Source organism: Octodon degus, unplaced genomic scaffold, assembly GCF_000260255.1.
Source record: "Octodon degus isolate 3935 unplaced genomic scaffold, OctDeg1.0 scaffold00097, whole genome shotgun sequence".
NCBI classification, from domain to species: domain Eukaryota; kingdom Metazoa; phylum Chordata; class Mammalia; order Rodentia; family Octodontidae; genus Octodon; species Octodon degus.
Window position 1 is genome coordinate 11,068,766 of NW_004524673.1, and position 20,862 is coordinate 11,089,627.

Here is a 20,862-nt window from a genome sequence, read left to right on the forward strand (position 1 = left end):
GATGGAGAATTGGAGGAAACAGATGTTGTCTACCAAAACAATTGCCAAGAATTTAATTACAACATTTGAGTGGTCTTTCCACAAAAATGACTCCTGTAGATTTTCATCTATCAATGTGATATTTTTTAAAAATAAATGAAAAATTTCAAAATTGTCAAGGAGGCAGCAAAATAAGTGGTTTCCATTTTTTATGTTCAAATGTGAATTGATACAATTATTTTTCAAGGACACTATAAAATATGCATTCCCAACCTTAAAAATGTCCATGCTTTGATTGCTGTATTCCAAGTCATTGTAAAAGAGGGACTGTTAGATCGAGAAGTTATTACCTGTTTAAGAATCCACATCACTTCCCAGAAGGAGCTATCTCATGATCATTAAGGCTGCACTGGATGTGGTTACCTTAAAAAATCCCAGTGTTTGTCAGTAAAACAACATTACATCATTTTATCAGTGGTATACAATATTTTTTTCAGGTGCCATTAACTTTATTTTTAAAATAATTTTATTGAGAAACAAATGGCAATGAGACAGTTCCAAAACCAACTAGTAACACAGTTTCAATAATTGATATATTGCATATTATTGTCTTAGTAGTTATTCATTGTACAAGATGCAGACATGATATCATATCCAAAAATACTATTCAAACAAATCTCTCTTTTCATTGCATTAAGAGAATGCAGCTGTATATCCATCCTAATTTGAATATACAGATACAAAAAGGTCATGCATTTGTATTGAATTTTGTTTAGTTTTGTCAGAAAGGTAATCCATTATCATTTAAATATCATAAATACATGAATTCAGCAAAATATTCCAATATAGTCCAGTAGTCCATAACAGTAGTGAGTTTTCTGTAGGACTGGCATTGTCAGAAGTTGTTAACTTGAGCCTTTCACAGCTCAGCATATTAATATGGCTTTACATTTTATACTTCGTTTTCATACTTTTCTTCTGGGTGGTTAAGACCAAGATAAAGCAAAATCTCTATAACAAGAAATGTAACCTTTGTTTCTGATAAGGTCAGTTAAATCCCCTTAGGATTTAACCTGAAACCCTGTATCGCAGTTTGTAGATCCTTTGTGAGTATCAGCCATGTGGATGAGTCACAGCCATTGTTAGACCCATTTGCTCTCTGTGAAAGCCTGAGAGAATGGTTTCTCTCCATGTAACTCTTCTTAAGCACACTCTACATAATCTATCACTTTCCTCTGTGGCCCCATAATCTCCTTGATCAGAAAATCTCAGAAGCAACTGGGCTGCATGATGTTCCAGTACGGGTTCTCCTATGTCCTGAGTCTTCACTTACCTTGAAAGGCTAGGGCCAAAATGTTAGCTGTCCTTGCAGCCCTTCTTTTCCCCTAATTTTTGGTCAGCAAATTTAAGTTGTTAACCCTCTAAAAGAGAAGTTCATTATTCTTACCTGAAAATATAAGCAGTTGAGCTTAACCTCAGTATCGGTCTGAATATCAAACATCTTAGGCATAGCATGGAACAGATATTTTCTATCAAGTATTGATATGATAATTTAAGTCCCTACAGAACATGAAGAAAAAATTTTAAAAAGTAAAAATTATTTTAAAAAATAGGAATAAATTGTTACATATTTTTACACAGAAATTTAGAAATCTAACCATATACAGTCTTGTCGCAGGACAGTCCTGTGACTTTTTTTTCTTGTCTCTTATTTACAGAAATTACCCTTTAAAAAAAAATTACTTGAGAGACAGTGTGGCAGTAATTGGTATGTCATGAGAGGCAGTATACATTTAGAAGACCAGAGTGACAGGCTTTCCAAACATGATCCTACCATTACACATTGCTTTCTTCAGTGCAATTGTTTAGTTCACAGTTATCAGTATATATAGATAGTCAGGGTGGATATCCTACCAATTAACTGCTAATTTCCATAACATGCTAAAGATTCTCAGGACAATTTCCTTAAACATCTTGTGCATATGAATGTATGGCTTTGCCCCTGTCATGTTTCCTAGCTTTTATCCTTGCCCTCTGTTCATAGTCTAAACCTCCTGTTATTTTAATTGTTTTATACCTTTTTATTTTTATTTGTTCTTTTGAGTTTTAATACTAGGGAGACTATATGATATTTACACATGCGGGTCTGGTTTATTTCACTTATGAGTGTATCTTCAAGTGGCATACACTTAAATATTAAGGCTTTGAGTTTATCATTCTTTATAGCTGAGTAATACTCCATTGTATAAAAATACCAAATCTTTGTTGTTTCCAAGATTTGGCTATCACAAATTGTGCTGATATAAACATAGGTACACATATATCACTATTATATGATGTTTTCAAATCCTCCAAGAAAATTCCCAGTAGCAGAATAGCTGGTTTGAATGGGATTTCCAGTCCTAGTTTTCTAAGGATTCACCACACTGATTTCCATAATAGTTGCACCAGTCTACATTCCCACCAGCAATGGAGAAGGGTTCCTTTTTCCCAACAGCCTCTCCAACATTTGTTGTTGGTGATTTCTTTATGATAGCCATCCTTTCTGGGGTGAAATAATATCTCAATGTTGTTTTAATTTGCATTTCATAGATGGCTAGTGATGCAGAGCATTTTTTCATATATTTATTCACTTCTTTAATTTCATCCTCTGAGAAATGCGTAACTTGTACCTTTCTAGGAATTTTTGCATTTTTTCTGTGACTTCTATTGTGTGAGAGTAAAGGTTTTCCAAGTAGCTCTTGATAATCTTCTGAATTTCCACTGGGTCTGTGGTAATTACACCCTTTTAATTCCTTATTGCTTGTATTTGAATTTTCTCTTCCCTCTTTTAATGAGCTTAGCTAGGAGCTTATCAATTTTATTTAATTTTTCAAAGAACCAGCTTTTTGATTCATTAATTCTTTGAACTGTTTTCTTCATCTCAATGGAATTTATTTCTGCTCTAATCTTTATGATTTCTTTCCATCTTTGGGCTCTGGATTTGGTTTGTTCTTCCTTTTCCAGATGTTGGAGGTGCAACACCAGGGTATTTATTTTATCGGGTTCTGTTTTCTTAATGTGTGAGTTCACAGGTATAAATTTCCCTCTGAGAACTGCTTTCATTGCATTCCATAAATTCTGATAAGTTGTGGTTGAATTTTCTTTGAAATGTAGATATTGTTAAATTTCTTGTTTAATTTCATCTGTGACCCATTGGTTGCTGAGTAGGTTGTTGTCTAATTTCCATATATTTAGGGGTTTTTTCTGGTTTCTTTTGTCATTTATTTCTAGTATAATTTTGCTGTGGTCAGATAATATGCATGGGATAATTTCTGTTTTCTTGTATATACTTAAGCATAACCTATGGACTAGTATGTGGTCTATGGTAGAAAATGACCCATGTGCAGCTGAGAAAAATGTGTATTCAGCTGTGATTGGTTGGAACATTCTTATATGTCCACTAAGTCTGTTTGTTCCAAGGTCTGGTTCAGTTCTGCTACTTCCTTGCTAAATTTTTCCTGCTTGACCTATCTTTTTGGGATAAAGGCATGTTAAGTTCTCCTGTTAAGATTGTGGTATTGGATTAGATTTTTCATATCCATTAAGATTTGCTTGGAGCCAGGGAGATAGCTCAGTGGAATAAGCACTTGCCTGGCAAGCGCAAGGACCTGAGTTCCATCCCTGGTTCTGCCAAAAATAAATAAATTAATTAATTAATTTTAAAAAAGATTTACTTTATATAGTTGGGTGCTCTTATGTTTGGTGCGTACATATTTATGAGTGTTACCTCTTCCTCTTGAGTTTTTCCCCTAACCAGTATGTAGTGGCCTTCTTTATTTTGTTTGATCATTCTTGGTTTGAAGTTGAGACTCTCTGAGGACAGGATTGCTACCCTTGTATTTTTCTGAGGTGCTGGGGCATATAGTATTATTTTCCATCATTTAACTTTCATCCTATGAATATCTTTATGAGTTAAGAGTGTTTCTTCTTAGAGAAGATTGTTGGATTTTGTTTCCTAATCCACTGTGCCAGTCTATTTCTCTTAATTGGTGAATTAAGTCCATTTACATTGAGGGTTCTAATTGAGATGTATTGCCTTTGATTGACATGAGATATCCCTGTTGATGTTTACTCCTTTTTGTCCTGTGTTTAATTGTTTGCCATATTTAGTAGGTTCCTTCTGTTTTGTTTGCAGAGTTCTTATCATTTTGTTCCTTCTCTAGAATAGCTTTTAGTTGTTTGTGTAGCTTTATCATCATGAAATTCTTTATTTATTCTTTGTCATGGAAGTATTTCATTTCTCCATCAAACTTGAAAGAGAGTTTGGCACAGTATAGTATTTTCCACTGGAATTTGTTTTCCCAGGGGACTTGAAGTACTCTGCTCCGTGCACTTTTTGCATTCATAGTTTGTGAAGAGAAGTCTGCCATTATATTGATGGATTTTACTTTAAATGAGACCTCTTTCTTTTCTCTAGCCTCTTTCAATAAATTGTTCTTGCACTGGATTTCAGGGCTTTTGACTAGTATATGTCTCAGTGTGTTTTTATTTGGGTTGAAGTTATTTGAAATTCCATATGCTTTGATTACTGAATATTAGATTGTTTCCTCATATTTGGGAAGTTTTTTGCTATTACTTCAGTACATATTCTTTATATATCATTTTTATTGCCTTTTTCTTTCTCATTGATGCCTATTAGTCTCATGTTGTTCATATTTGCATCATCTTGCAAGTGATAGATTGTTTTATCTTGCATTTTAGTTGTCTTTAAGAGATCTTTTCTTACCTTTTCACTATTTGCGATGGTGTCTTCAAGGTCTGAAACTCTATCTTCACTTTCACTCAAACAGTTTTGCAAGCTTGTGATTGAGATTTTAAGGTCCTCTGTATCTCTTTGACTCTGCTTCCTACATTCTATTTCTTTCCTGTATTGCTCATTCATGGAATCCATTGTTTTTCTAATGTCTATTTTTTATCTGTGCCTTCTTGAGAAGCATTTATTAATTCTTTACTACAGAGATTATTTCTGATCTGATTTCCTCTACATTTCTGCATTTGATTCTTTACTTCACACCCTATTAATTCAGTGATGTTTTTATTTCAGAGGTTATTTCTGATCTGAGTTTATACCTTACTGCAATTGCTTCTTTTCTTCAGATGCTGTTGATTCAGACATTTCAGCTCTGTGATTCTGAGTTTCTTCTGTACTAGTGTCCTGTGCACTTGTTCGGGGTGGGCTTGGGACCTGAGATTGCAGTTTTCTCCTTTTCTTTGCCATTTTCTATAGTACTGTCCTCTAACCTTTGGTGTAGAGCTTTGATGCAGTTATAACCTTAGCACCTACTGAAACTTGAGTGCAGATCTATTGTTTAAGTTCATCCAGTTGTGCCTGGCTTGGGTCTAGCTGTTGTGCTAAGCTCCTTCCTCCTGCAGCCCTTGAAAGTGAACCTGTTGTGCCCCTCTGGCAAGATGTTTGGCTCTTGGATTAGTTGGGTGGTTCTAGCCTGTAGTCTCTCTGCAGGGAGTTCAGCTGCAGAGTTTTGCCCCAGGCCTGTATGCCAGGTCTAGGCTGGTTCTAGAGGGGTCCAGGGGGTGCAGGAGTGTGTGGAAGCTCTCCCACACTCACAGGGCCTGGGCTTGCCCTGGATCTGGGGGATCCGTAGAGCGCGACAGTTCTCACTCACTCAACTGGCTTGGGGGGACTGTGGATGGGTGAAGGGGTCTCGAAAGCTTGGCTCAGGGTCTTACTCACACAGCAAGCTTGGACTTGGTTCAGAGAGGTCCAGCAGGCGCGGGGAAGCATGGAAGCTCTCCCTCACACTCACTAGGCCTGGGCTCGGGCTGGGTTTGGGGGATCATGAGAGCGAGACAGAAGTTCTACCTCACTCTGCGGGCTTGGGTGGGGGGCGCGGATGGGTCAGTATACAATATTGGTAGATAGGAATTAAAGCAATAATTTATGATAAAATTTTATATCTAGCACATAACTTTTATTCTGCTCACTTTTCTTATGATTTGCGATGAAAGACAAACTATCAAAGTGATGGCTTTTGAGTGAGATCAGATCTTAAATATGATCTATTCAACTTGTACATAGATTCAGAGAAACTGTCTGATTGTCCCTATATAGTCAGTGGCAGTGGCAGTTCCTTATTCCCCATTCCAAATGTACAGAGGCCCCTGTGAATAAATAAAATGTACCTTTACTAATCATGGAGACTTAGGACTAAACTCTGGTTACTCTACTTTTAGCTTTAAGATTTTGTTAAAGTTAGTTTGCTAGTTTTCTTATCATTAAATGTGCTTAACACCTGTATGACTAACATATCAAAAGAACAAATGAAAAATAAAATCAAGTACCATTCCACAAAATTTTATATATATATATATATATATATATATATATGTATGTATGTATGTATTTGGTGTTGCAGGGTCTGATTATGAAGCCTGGAATCATAGTGGCCTTCCTGCTTTCAACCTCCATAGTGCTGGGGCTACAGATGTGCTCCACCATGTCCAGGCTCTGTGGCCAGCTCAGTGCTCCTGGGCCTGGATCTGATGCAGCATGTGGAGCCAGAGATCGAACCCTGGCCCCTGCATGTGCCTAAGCAGATGCTTACTCCAATCTCACCAGCCCACATAATTACATTTTAAGTAAAAAGCAAATGGCTAAATTTTGCATGGGTGAAGATGTCTTTGCTTTAGCAACATTGTCAAATACTTAGTGTTAGCAATAAGTGTACTGAAGCTTTAGGCTTAATTATGTGTCTTTCCTTAATTCATGTTTAACAATTTCCTGTGTATAAACTGATATATTTGCACATAATAAATATGGGCGATAGCTGTACTCTAAAGGATAAGTTGTCATCATCATATGTTGCAATGTTTGACACATTCAATACTATGAAAGGCTAATTTAAACAATAATGTGCAAAACATGAAATAATCAGTTAGCCCACATTTCTCTTAGATTGATTGCTCATTAAACTTTATGTTGTGAACCTAATTTTAAAAAATCATTCTCTAAGCCAAAGTTACTGATTTCTATGAAAGAAGTGTACATGAGAGTAGAAAGGGCTTGTACTTCGTACTGAGTCTTGGTTTCTAATCCCAAATATACTACTTATCAACTCTAAAATCCTTGTTGAGTTATTTGTCAGTTCTACACATTTAAAGAGTAATCTTTGAGGGCCAGGGAGATAGCTCAGTAGAATAAGCACCTGCCTGGCAAACGCAAGGTCCTGAGTTCAATCCCTGGCATTATAAAATAAAATTTAAATTTTGAAATGATAATATCTCTTCTTTAATGGCTTATGATAGATATTTTAAATAGTAGAATTTTAAAATTGATTTAAATATCTAGTATAGGGCTTGGCACTATACTAAATATTATTGCAGTAATCTGACTATAGTCAAACGTGTATCAGATTCTTGATTCTAGAAGTTCAACAGTGATAAGAACATAAGTAACTTCAATTTTTTGGAATAAAAAGATAACAACCCATTCAAATATGCTTTTAATAATTTATTTATTTTTAACAATTAGAGGAAGTAAAAACAGATACCTATGCTTGTTATTTTAATATGAAGAAATTTTGAATGCTTCAAAAATATTCACTGAGAATAATGAATGGAATTTAGTAGGAGGACACAATTGTCTCAATGGCTTAAAAAATGTTTTAATTTTATATTGAATGAAAAGTTTATAGTTTAATATGCTTTACAACTGACATATATACAGTGTATACTCTTGTATGTATTCAGTACCATATGAAAATGCATAATGAGTAAGAACATAAAAAGCTGTGTTTGCATATAATAAATAAAAGATTTTTAAAAGTATTTAATGCTATCACTTTGGGAAAAAATGAAAGAGGATCTTTGATCTGAGACAGAAATGATTGGACTTGGTCCTGGGTTAGTGAGATTAACAAATGCAGTTTATAATTATCAGATGTTTTCACTGCCAAGAGACACCTGCAGTTCCCACAAATATAAAGATGTGGAAAAATCTCAGGGAATCAGTGACTCTACTACAAATGAAAATGCTACAATTTGTTTTCCGAATCTAATAATCTAAAAATTATGAAACATTTTACTGTAACACTGAAACTACAACCAAATACAATTTTAAAGTAACAATAGAACAATAAATTTAATCTTGCTGAGAATAAAGCAGGTTAAAATTTTGTTTACCATAATCAATTCCCTAAAATGAATATAATCTTTATGTATGACAAAATTTAAAAGTTTGAAAATTTTGCTTACTATAAATTTAATTTCTTAAATTCAATGCATCTTATTTATAATATTGAAATTTGAAATAGTCCCATTAATAATACACTTATAATTTGTATAAATTCCAGTGTCCTGTGAATTGCACTTAAAATTACTTATTTTTTTTCCTTTTTAAATGACAATAATTGTAGGTATCTATGGAATATAATTTGAAATTTCAATACATATACACATTATGCAAAGAAGAAATAAAGAAAATAAGCTTTATTCACTAAAACAAATGTCATTTTCTCTATATTTAAATCTTAAAATTTTCTCTGTTCAATAAACATATTAAAATTCTTTAAAAATATATATGCAATGCGTTTTTATGAACTACAGTTACCCTGCTGTGCTATGAGAACACTAGCACTTATTCTAACTTTTTCAGCCTCCTTCTGTGCCTCCATCCCTTTGCCTCAAGCTAATTAGCTTCTAGAAATTGTCTTTCTTCTCTCTTCTTTAACAAGATTAACAATTTTAGCTTCTGAAATAAATGAAAACTTGCTGTATTTTTCTTTCTATGCCTGATTTAACATAAAGTCACCCAGTTCCACTCCATTTTGCCACAAATGTGGGATTGCCTAAATACTTGAATATGAATAATATGTATATTTACGTTCCATTTTCTAACCATTTCATCTGCAGATGAATTCCTCAGTGGATCTCATACCTTACCTGATAGCACTTCAGTAAGCTTGAAAGTGTGAACTCTGCCTTCATTTCCTTTAGAGACACACCCAGAAGTGGGATAGCTGAATCACATGGAAGTTCTACTTTCAGTATTTTGAGGAACCTTCATAGTTTTCTATGACAGCTTTTTTAACTTGTACTCCATTCAGTAATTTGTATGAGTTTCCCCTTTCTATGCATCTTTTCTGGTTTTGTTTTGTCTTGTTTTACTACGATTCCTAGTGCTATATTTAATAAGAGTGGTAAAGTGGATATCTTGGTCTAGTTCTAGATCTTACAGAAATACTTTCAGTTTTGGTTATTCTGTAAGATATTGTCTGTGGGTTTTTGTTGTACAGCCTTTATTGTGTCAAGGTATGTTCCTTGTATACCTAACTTATTGAGAGTTTTTGTCACAATGCAGTGTTGAATTTTATCAAGTACTATTTTAACATAAATTGAGGTGATTGGGGTTTGGGAGATAGCTCAGTAGAATAAGAACTTGTCTGGCAAGTGCAAGGGCCTACGTTCAATCCCCAGTTCCATAAAAAAAAATTTAGATGATCATATGGTCCTTCTCATTGATTTTGTTGATGTAACATGCTATCTTTATAGATTTGATATAAATCTATTGCTGTATCCTTGTATCCCTTATTCTTGAGCTAAATCTCACTTGAGCATGGCATTTGATCTTTAGGATATACAATTAAATTATTTTGCTACCATTTTGGTGAAAAATTTTGCATCAATGTTTATCAAGACTATTGATATACACTTTTGCATTTTCTCTTTGGCTAGCTTTGTAACCAGAGCAGAAACTGTCCTTGTGGAATGAGTTTGATTTTGGGGAATAAAATGAAAATAATTGATATTAGTATTTTTAAAAGTTTAATATATACCACACTTCATATGGTATCAATGCATAATGGAATAGTACTCAACTATAAAGAAAAAATAAATCTGAAACATTTGTTGGAAAATGAATGTATTTGGGAAGTATAATGTTAAGCAAAATAAATCAGACACACAAGCTTAAATATCTTGAGTAGGACTTGAATAAGGCAAAGTATAAAGAAAGAGCAAAATAAAGGGCTGATAGAGGAAATGGGAGACAGGACTTTTACAAACAGGAAAGGGCCCAAGAGACTTAGTAGAAAAAGATAGCAGAGACAAAAGAAAAGTATAAAGATCTAAAATGTGTCGAGTCTAGTAAGATAGCACAGAGGTCTAAAGTGCCTGTTTAGGCAAGCTTAGGCAAAGCATAGGGATGGCGGATCAATCCCCAGTACCACATGCTGTGCCAACCCTGTCCCCAGGGTGGGCTGAGCCAGATGAATAAATAAATAAATAATAAATAAAATGTGTAATGTACATGTACCAAATATTGATGGCAAATACAAACATTAAATGTCATAAACGTATACTACTAGTACTACTACTACTACTAGTACTAATAATAATAATAAAAATAGTGAAGGGGAAACCTAAAGCCAGGGAGAAAAAAGTAGGTGGAAAGGAAGAGTAAAAAAGAATCAACATGTGTTAAGTATGTGTGCCTTCTCCCTCAGATAAATGTAAACTTCATATATTGGTAGAATGTATCAATAGAATAAAAATTACATTAAAAAGTTTGATATAATTCAGGAATTAAATTATCCAGTCTTGGGATGCTCTTTGTTGGGAAACTTTTCGCTATTCATTCAATTTCCTTACTTATTTAAAGTACCATTATATTTATATTTTTATTTGGTTCCTTCCAAAAGAAAACTAAAACTATTTTTGAGTAATTACTTTTGTGATTTTCTTTACATAGGATTGTTTATACGGTATGGAAAATTATACTTTGAATATAATTTTGTCCACTAGTGTTATTGCTATTAGCAATTTATTATGAATTTTTTAAAAAAACCGTCTGTATTCTATCTCTAATTTTCCTTTCTAGATTTTCACATCTTATATAGTGATCTCTTGGTTCATTATCTTAATTTGTTGTGCAGTTTTGTAAAAGATGGCTGCATTTGTGTTTGTGTGGCAAAGCTTGCCATAGTTATGTTTGTCACCTGATGCAGAATTTGCAAACAAAAGCAAAATCTTGCCATGCACTTCCTTTTGCGAACCATACTGTTGGCAAACAAAAGTGTTTGTGAACCGAGGAATCACAGTGTTTACCTTTATAATCTCCACATCTTATTTTCACATGAAGTTCAAAGTGTCTCAAACTAAAGTGTTCAATGATGCACAACCCTGACCCCTTCCCTTTTTATGTTTTATTCTGCTTATATATTCATAATTTTATCATTCTCTTTGGGACAGAAATTTAAAACCATTATCCATTTTGTACTTTCACTCAAAATTTAAATTACTGAGATCCTGGCACAAATGCCTGTGACTTTTGGAAGTATGTTTAAGAGACACTGAAAGCAAATCTATGAATTGACAATTCTTATCAAACATAGACATAGACACGACTGATTTGTTTGGCTTAGGTAGGCTTTCTGAAAAACTGCTTGAACCCCACAGTCAGAGAAGTCTGGGTTATGCGTATAAATTTGGTAGCTGTGAGTATGTGCAGAGTGAAAGATAGCGCTTAATAATCCTTCAAAATGTCTTCTAGTTTGCAGTCCTTTCTTCTAGTGTCTCCTAATCTGATTCCAATGAAACACACATCTCACCGTTGTTCATGGTACTATGACCAAGATTCCTACCATTATTAAATCCAATGATCACTGGTTGAGTTAATTTTATTTAAACTAAAAATAAACATTATCATGTTATGTCCTTTTTCCTTAATGTTTGGCCCATAAACAATCAACCATCCATCTTTTCCCCCCTACCTCAAAACCTTCTTCTCACTCACTCTTCTTTGTAGAGTCTTCCTCTTCCCCAAATGGTTAACGGTGTGATCTTCCAAAGGCCGGTGCTTTGTACTTGGCTCCATCTGTTCTCATTTACTTGATCAAAGGGTCTTGAAGCATGAAAGATTATTACTAAGATAAATATTCCCAAATGTGTATCCTCGATGTAAATAACTTTCTCCATCAGTAGACTTACTCAACTCTATCCTACAAATGAATCTCTTCCTTTCTTTTTCCCTTTCCTTTCCTTTTTATTTTTCAATACAAAGGAGTGAATCCTGAAAGTTTGCACTAAGATGCTCCCTGATTCTTTTTTAAATTTTTACTGTGAACCACTAAACTGGGCTCAAACTCACAATCCTCTTCCCTCAGCCTCTTGAGTACTGAGCTTTCAGGAATGCATTATGATATGCAGCTTGAATTTTTCTTTGTCCTACAGTCCTTTTCAAGTTCAAAGATATACTGTTGGCCTTATTGTTAAAATTTCCAATATATTCCCTCATCTCACCCACTTCACTGCCACTGCCCTTGATCAAAAACAATCATCTCATTCCTAGTTAACTATAATAGTTTTGTAACACATATTCTTTTAAACTTGATCACAGATATTTTCAACAGATCAGCCTGGAAGGAAACCTTGACTCAAGATGTCAAACCATGTCACTCCCCTTCTGAAAACCTTGCATGACTTCTCACAACTCTTTCCCTTACTTGCTCCAGGGAACAGAAAGGTGGTCTATGGTAACTGCACTAAACATGCTCAGCAATTTCAGCCTTAAAAACTTTTCATTGTTTATTTCCATCTATCTAGAAGTCTGTCATGAAACAAGGTCTGTAGAGGGTCCCCAAAGAGGAAAAGGGAATTTCAACTCACCCTACCTATAGGCTGGCCGCTATCACAGACATTCGCACCACATATCAGTGAGAGACATAGAAAGGTTTAGTTGGCAGAAAGAAGCACACTTAGAGGAGAGTACAGGTGCACATAAGGCAAGACCTGCTATGGTCTGGGGCTAGCTATTTTCATAGTGGTTGGGGGCAGAAATCCATGGAATTTGTGAAATCATAGAAATCTTGGGCTCAACTTATAGTTACAAGGCAATGGTCTGTTCTATGGAAGAAAGGCTCATTTTACAGGTGAAATGCATGTGCTAATCTATTGATTTTGTGAGGGTTTTTTAAAGACTTAGACATTTAGGAGTGAGTAGCCTGAAAATGGAAAAACTAACTTGGGGTAACTTTGTGTCCTAAAGCTGTAGCTTTCATAAAAGTATAATATTGAAATGATGACTGTCCTTATCTGCTTTATACCTTCATTGTTTCTATCATACTTCAAGACCATACCTTAGATCTGTACATGGCTACCTCTCTTAACCTCTTCAGAAAATCACTAAGGTATCTCCTGTTGAACTCTGTCAAAATAATCTTTTTAAAAGAAACAATAAACCTACTACACTATCTCAAGTCCCCTCTTCCCTTTACTTTTATCAATTATTTCTTTTTTCCATGAAACTTTCAAACAAATCACATTACTTATCAAATTATAATATATGCCTTTCTCCTATGGTAGAAGAATTAAGTACAGGTAAAAAGGAGACAAGGAAGGGCTGGTGAGATATCTCAGTGGACTTAACACTTGTTTAGGTAAATGCAGGCACTGGGGTTCCATCTCTGGCACCACACAGTACAGCTGACTCCGGCCCTGCCCCAACCTCCGGGTGTGCTGAGCCAGCCACGGAGACCAGGCATGGTGGCGCACACCTGTAATCCCAGCACTGTGGAATCTGAAAACAGGACGACCACTATGAGTCCAAGCTGTTTAAAGAGACCCTGTACCAAATACATAAATTTAAGAAAAAGGAGACAAGGAACATCGTAATTATAAAAATTGAAATTTAAGACTGAAATATCAGGGCACACAGTTACCCAGGGTTTTTCCTATTGATGCTCCTGTCTACCCTCTCTAGGCTTGTTTGTACTCCCTAGGTATGTTTATGTCATAAACTCAGACAAGGAAGAATTTGCAACCAGGGCCTGAAAGCTTGACCTACAGAACTTAATAAGTAATCAGAATAAAACTGATCCTTATTTTGTATTCTACATTACATAAAACTGTGGTTCCAAGTATGTTTATCACTTAGGAAAAGTTGATAAAACAAGGTACATTAGGCCTGAACTTACTGCATCTATCTCAGTTCCCTTTAAGACTGAAGCCTCCAAAATTAAAATAGCTAGTTTTCAGGATTTACTTTTAGGATTTTCGGGGACATGTGATCACCAGTTTCTACAGTTTCCAGATCCAAACAACTCAGCTCTACCCCTGCTCTGGAACAACACCTAGAGTTCTCTGAACTTGCTGTCTCTTAGGCATTCATGGAAAGTAAAGCCTGACAGACCCACAATGGCATTACTCTCCCAAGAAGCAACACTGTTTTCATGGGAACCTAGTTTCCCCTCAAGTCGAGTTATGGAAACCAGAATTGAGATAATGATCAACCAAATTCTGCACCCCCGAGGCCCTTAGATAATCCTTAAAAGCTGAACTTGTATTTTGGTGATCAGGTCATTTGGCGCCCCCTGCCAGATTGCTCCCTCCTGGTACTGTAGCTGGAGTCTTTTCCTATTTTACCTATCCTACTCTGCCTAATACCCTTTTTAAGCTGTACACTGATGTGACCTGTTAACCTTTCTTGGTACAAGAAATCAATAAGCCTACCTATTCCTTGGTGTGTGGGTTTGTGGTGGGGGGTAGTGTCAAGGAGTAGTTTGTTGAAGTTCCTTTCTCCTCAATCTCTTTGTACCTTATTTGGTGACACTTCCACTTCTACCTAAAATTCTATAAGGGCAGAGAAGTTATATTATTCACTGATGAATTCCAAGCACCTGGAATTGAACTTGTCTATAAGACTAGAAATTTGATAAGTGAATGAAAGGAGGTGAATAAAAGGATATAAAGATGATTTGTGAGTACAAGAATTTAAGGGATTTTATGAACAAAGATTAAACCATGAATAAGAATCACAGAGCTAACAAAATCTAGAAAAGTGGATGATATGACTGAAGCCAAGGGAGAAGCAAGTTTTAATGAATGAGTTGTCAATCATCTTCCTAAAAAAAATCTGAGAGGTGTTCAGCAATTTTTCCAACTAGAAATTTAATGTATTGTATAAAAGAATAGAATTGCTAAGGTGATAAGATTTTAATGAAAAATAGAAAAAAGGAAGAAACAATTCCTTGTAAAGCACTGAAGCTAAGGCCAGATTTTTTGGGGCTCACACTGGGGACAGAAAAAGAAAATAAAAAGTGGATTGTAGGAACAGAGTAAAGACTTTCTTATTCACATGATGTACTAAATAGAATGATTTCTTCAAAATGAGTTAGCTTTAAAGAAGATAATACATGGAAGCAAAGAAGTAAAAAGACTAAAAAGGGACTGGGGAGATGGCTCAGTGGAATAAGCGCTTCCCTGGCAAGTGCAAGGGCCTGAGTTCAATTCCCAGTTTAAAAAAAAAAAAAAAAGACTAAAAAGGTAAATATACTGAATGATCTCTTAAAACTCAGTGGTATGATTATGTAATCTTCCTTTAATTTTATTTAATTTTCCATGAATGATTGCCTTGCATTGGTGGTATAGTGCTGAGCATAGCTGCCTTCCAGCATAAATGATTGCCTTTTATTGAGCTCATTTTTCCTAATTACACCAAGAAGTATCTCTTTGAAGAGCTCTACTAAGGAACTGTAAAACATTGAAAATACCAGTGAATGAATGTGAAATGCCAGGAAATTCTTTATCCCAGGAAGCAGAGGACTAGCTCAGGACTTACCTGAGGAGAGTGACATTAGTGAGGGTCTAGGCACCTTTTCCTTTTCTGTTTAAAGCAAGAGGCCCCAATACTCCACCTAACATTCATGGATGGAGGTGCTACCCATTCACAGATGGTCTTTTTCCATCATACACAGAGTTGGAGTTGCAGCTGCCTGGGCAGAAGACCATAGGACCTGCCAAAAACATCTTAACCCATCTACACCAATTAGTGTCAGCAGCATAAAGGTAAGAGAAAACCCTCTTACTTCTGGCTCTATTGACAGCCATTGAGGGTGAAGAAGATGGTTAGGTCAAACAAGGACTGTGTCAGCACACCCTCCAATATGTGGAAGGTATGACAGAAGACTGCTCTTTAATGAGATTCTGGTTTATCTTTTATTAAAATTCTTCTCTGGGAAGGAGGAGGTCAATGATCTACCTATAAGCCCTTCAAACACTGATTAAGTTTATCATCTCTTCCTTTACTAGTGTGCACACCACCTTGGCTTAACTTGTAGGGAATGTTTATTTTTGCTTGATTTATACACTTGAGCATTTTGGTAATTGGCCCTGCATTTTCATTTTAAAATTGTGTAACATAATGTATTATAAGCTTTGGAAAACTGATGCTCACTTTTATGTGATTATTTGAAACAAAAAGATAATCAGATATAGGTAGACTAAAGTAGAATTAAAGGAAATGTTAAGTAGTTTTCACCAGGAGAAATCTAGATGCCTAACAGGTGGCAGAGCCTAAAGTAAGGAAAGACCTGGTCCTGGGTGGCATTTCTGGAACAAGACAGTATCCAGCCTGGACCAGAAAAACTAAGGGCCTCAACTTCTTCATTGGTGAGTGGAAAAATGTAACACTTACAGGAGTAGTTATGAAAATTAAGACTCAATACACCTAACGTGCTTAAGATAAGGCCTGATTTATAACATTCAAAGAAGGCAAGAAAAGAAGGATAGAAGGATAGAGAAGCAGAAATGGAAAAAAGAAAAAGTAGATGAAGGGAAAGAAGAAAAAAGAGAGGGAGGGAAAGAAAGCAGACAGGCACTTTGAAAGGAAAACCCTAAGTATATTTTGTGTAAAAACATTGTAAGAGATAATGGAATGAGAAGGCAGTGCTACAAAGGGATGTGGGAAACTGAGAACTAAAAGAACTGAGTACCAGTACAGATTGCTCCAAACACTACACAAGCAGGCAACAAACAGATAGACAGGAAATGGGTGTTGACTCAGTACTACTACGTAGATTTCCTCTTACTCAATGAGATTCTCAGCAGAACAAGAACAGAATTTACATATATATATGCGTTTGCCTGGCAGGCACAGGGTCCTGAGTTCAATCCCTGGTACCGAAAAGAAGAAAAAGAAAAGATAAAAAGAGAAGAAAGGGAATTAAAGAAGTGAAAGAGAAAAAATTGGGGAAAAGGAGAAAAATTAATAATCATTAAGGAACAGACTGATAGCTAAGTAACTAAAGTGCTTACTTAGGCAGAGCACAGAGTTTATGGTTCAATCCTCCGTGTGCTTTGTTGGCCCTGCCCACAGGATGCACTGAGACAGCATTTGAGACTGGGCATGGTGGAGCATGCCTGTAGAAACAGCACTTGGAAGGCTGAAAACAGCAGAATCGCTATGAGTTCAATCTCCATAGTGAGACCCTGTATACCCTGTAGACCCTGTCCTGAACACAGAAAAAAAAAATTAATCCTTAATAGGAAGTGCTGACTCTAAACCAGTAAGTGCGTGTTTCCAGCTGAATCCTCAAAGAGGCTGTCTGTCCTGTCATTGTGCAAAAACATCTGGATGCAGACTCTTGGTATAAAGACGAAGTAGGTGAAGAACAGTCTCAGTAGCCTGGTAAATTACATTCTTCTTGAAAAAATGCAAAATTGGAATGATCTTATTTTCCAGTAGGAAACCAACAAAGATGGGAATGCTAGCACCCATTCTATATGTGCTAGTTTACTGGAAGAAGTGTGTACTTTGACTTCCTAGGTGGGTCTGCTCCTGGAGACAAAAGTATTTTTAATGCTTTCCCTGGAGGGCCTAACAAGAAATTATATCCTAAGAAAATATGGAAAAAGACGCAGGCTGATTTTTACACTAATGATTAGTATACAACCATATATAAAGGCTCCCTGTCAGGCAAAACAGAATAATGTGCCAGCTTAAGCCAAAAACAATGCCAGAATCAAATAATACATTTATGTTACTAAATACATTGAAGAAAACTTCAGTGACAATAGAAAGGAAGATTTTTGTGACTTCTAAAAAAAATTTTTGCTCAACTATAGTAATTGAAGCTACCCAATTTTATGTACTGTAATAGAAATCACATCTAACTGCCTTATACTGCTGTGAATGTCAATAATGAATGAAATAGAAACTTTTTTATTCCACATTTGGCATCAGCATGTATGAAGTCATATTTTAACTATGCATTTTATTTTGATTATTAAAAGGACAGGGTGTTATCAATTCCTAAGTTCATTTTTATTTAGCTTATTTTTTTTCATGTATTAGTAAAGGATCTACAGGGTCTCACTACACACTCTTAGTGATCCTCCTATTTTCAGCCACCCAAGTGCTGGGATTACAGGCACACATCACCATGCCCACTCAATCACTGTCTCAGTATGCCCCCAGAGGCAGGGCCAACACTGCACACCAGGGATCGAACTCTGGTCCCTGAGTCTGCCTAAGCAGGGGCTTTAGTCCACTAAGCCACATCTGGAAAGCCCTTACTTAACTTATTAATAAGGTGCTGATACTGAGAAAATAAATTTATGTGATGCTCCTTAGCTAGAATTCTTAAGGTCTTTTATAGCTTTCAATAATATTACAGATTATTTATTTATATTCATTTTATCAAGTCCATATCACTAGATTTATTTTTTACTTCAAAGAGAAAATATCCAGTAATAGGGACAACTAGTTGGAAAACAACACTATACACTACAACAAATACTGTGAAATTCATATTATTTTGTTAAGTGAAATTCTGCATCACTTGTAATTTTTGTTTTAATACTATTTTGTACTCTCTTTAAAAAATAAAGGTAAAATATCACCCATGTAAGTTTTGCTGATGCAAATGTAGCTTCATCACAAAACTATAAAAAATTAAAAGAAAAAAAGAATAGTGGCACATTTTATTTCTTTTTTTTGCTTTGTAATCAGTATACTAAGAAGACATTCATACATTTTAACAATTGCTTAAATTGTGATACCCAGAATAAGCATGTGAACATAGGAGTTTTTTAAACATACAAGTAAAGCTATTTATCATAATTTGCTATATTATTACCATTAAGTTACAGTTACATTGGAACATTAAGTCAAATGGGTTAAAGTAAGCCTGTAACATATCTATGGAACACCTTCTTATATTACACATGCAAATTACCTTTCGATGTAGTCTCTCCATTTTAACTTCAAAGTTACCAAGCTCTGGAGTCACAACTCAAGTGCTTATCATGGTCCAAAGAGAAGGGAAAAACAGTGTAACTAGGAGTGGTCAACAGTTAGATAGAGATAGATAGAGATAGAGATGATAGAGATAGATAGAGATAGAGATAGAGATAGAGATAGAGATAGAGATAGAGATAGAGATAGAGATAGAGATAGAGATAGAGATAGAGATAGATAGACATAGACATAGACATAGACATAGACATAGACATAGACATAGACATAGAATAGAGATAGAGATGACACAGCAGAAAAGACTGTAATCCTCAAAATGCATGCCTTTAAAAAGGAGCATTATGATAAACCCCTTCTTTAGAAAGGTACTATTTCTATAACTGTTATCACAAGCTAAATTATATTTTATGCCACCTTCAAATAACAGTTGAGGCAGTAGAATACAGAGGCATCCTGATGAATCCCACTTAATACAAATAACTACAGACAGACCAACACATCCGCAAACTGTTTCTTCTTACTGATTGCCAGTTAAATGCAGTTTCAATCCATAGCTTAACAATGAAGGGTCATACACTAAAGTCAACACATATATCTAGCATTTCAATATAAGTTTGTCCATGTATACAACTGAAATCAATTACAAGGCATGGCCTAACAGACACCAAGGTGAGGTACTTTTTATAGGCATGAAACTTCATCTTGCACACTGAAGTCATCATACACACAGGGCAAAGTCGGAGCTTTTGTATTTGTTTTTATTTTTTATTTAACTTTTAAAACCCTACTATAATTGTGGGCTGGGGAGATGGCTCAGTGGAATAAGTGCTTCCCTGGCAAGTGCAAAGGCCTGAGTTCAATCCCTAGTTCTGCCAAAATAAATAAATAAACAAACAAATAAATATTAAAAAATAAAAAACACTACTATAATTGAATATTGAAACAAAAGCAATAGAGAGTGGTGAGTATCTGATGATTCTAGTCCTTCGCGCACTCACTACTGCACACCACATGCCAGCAGTGAGCATTATTCACTGGTCCCATTAAGAGTCAGACACAGAACACCACCTCTGGGATGATGTTTCTCATCCTCATAGACTTCTCCATTATAATAGCATCATCTTTCTTGATATGGATCAAAGTCCACCAATTCTACCTGATCCATTTCATTGATCTCTTCTATGTCCTTCCTCTCAGATAAGAGTTTTTCTAGCAATGAGAGTTTATGAGGAGAAATAAAGCCATTGTCAGGAAAGTTTACCTTAAATTCAATGATTAGATGACCCTTTTCATACAGTCTACAATAAATTGGCATGCTTCATTTAGCACACACTTAATGTCTCCATGCTTGACAATTTGACCTGGAAGAGAGGTGATGACTATTGTTTGGTTGTCAAGAGTAAATATTAGCTTTCAAAAACCACATAGTGCTTCAAATAGCTGTACATTCATACATATGAACAGATCTCCTCATCGAGTAAAAATAGCATGGTCCTCATGATCTAACACAATGATGATATTTCCTGGCTTCAGCCCTGGTTGTTGATCTCCTTCTCCATGAAATGCTATCTTCTCGCCATCTTTCATGCCTTTGTCAATATAAACTTCTAGAATCTTCAATTACCTTCCATTGCAGCTCTTACATCTGTGTTTACGGCTGATGCATTCTCCATGGCCCTGGCACTCCATGCACACAGACTGAATTTGCTGAACCATTCCAGAGCCTATCTGATGAATTCCTATTTGCATCCCAGTACCTCAGCAGTTGGGACAGCACTCCACAGCTCCGTTCTTACCATCCCAGTCTTCACATTTATCATAAATCACATTCTTTTGCAGAGCTAGTTTCCTTG